The 530-nt window shown below is 36.0% G+C and overlaps 1 protein-coding gene across 1 annotated transcript in view; it reads right to left on the reverse strand.

Moving 5' to 3' along the window:
* LOC107566128 (adhesion G protein-coupled receptor L3-like) overlaps nt 1-530 on the reverse strand; it is a 54,836-nt gene that overhangs the window by 3,395 nt on the left and 50,911 nt on the right. The window lies entirely within an intron of this gene.

The raw sequence follows: 530 nt of genomic DNA on the forward strand, positions 1-530 counted from the left end.
AGTGAGTTCGTTCCCTGGAGAGCACTGGTAAAGGTCAATTAAAGCTCGTGGAGAAAGACGACAGAATTCTCAGCTCTAATTAGAAGGACAGAAGAGGGAAAAATAGGTGAGATCACTGACACACACACACACACACACACACACTCCAGATGTACTGTCGGCACACACGCACAACAGCAGTGTGATAAAAGATTATGTTCAATAAACACATGCATTACTAATAGTAATAGCAATCAAAATAAACACCGCCTCCACTAAATAATATAGTCCAATAGTCTACATGTGGGGAAATATTTTAATAAAAATAATGTTACAATATTGCATTAATCCTTGTATCCTTCTAAGTGTTCTTTAAAATAATTGTTTCTATGTAAATGTATTGTAAACTGTAATGTATTTCTGTGATGCGCAGCTGTATTTTCAGCATCATTCCTCCAGTCTTCAGTGTCACATGATCTTCAGAAATCAGTATAATATGCTGATCTGCTGCTCGAGAAACATTTCTGATTATTATCAATGTTGAACACAGT

This window comes from Sinocyclocheilus grahami, unplaced genomic scaffold (genome assembly GCF_001515645.1).
Source record: "Sinocyclocheilus grahami isolate Dianchi unplaced genomic scaffold, SAMN03320097.WGS_v1.1 scaffold1049.1, whole genome shotgun sequence".
Classification (NCBI taxonomy): domain Eukaryota; kingdom Metazoa; phylum Chordata; class Actinopteri; order Cypriniformes; family Cyprinidae; genus Sinocyclocheilus; species Sinocyclocheilus grahami.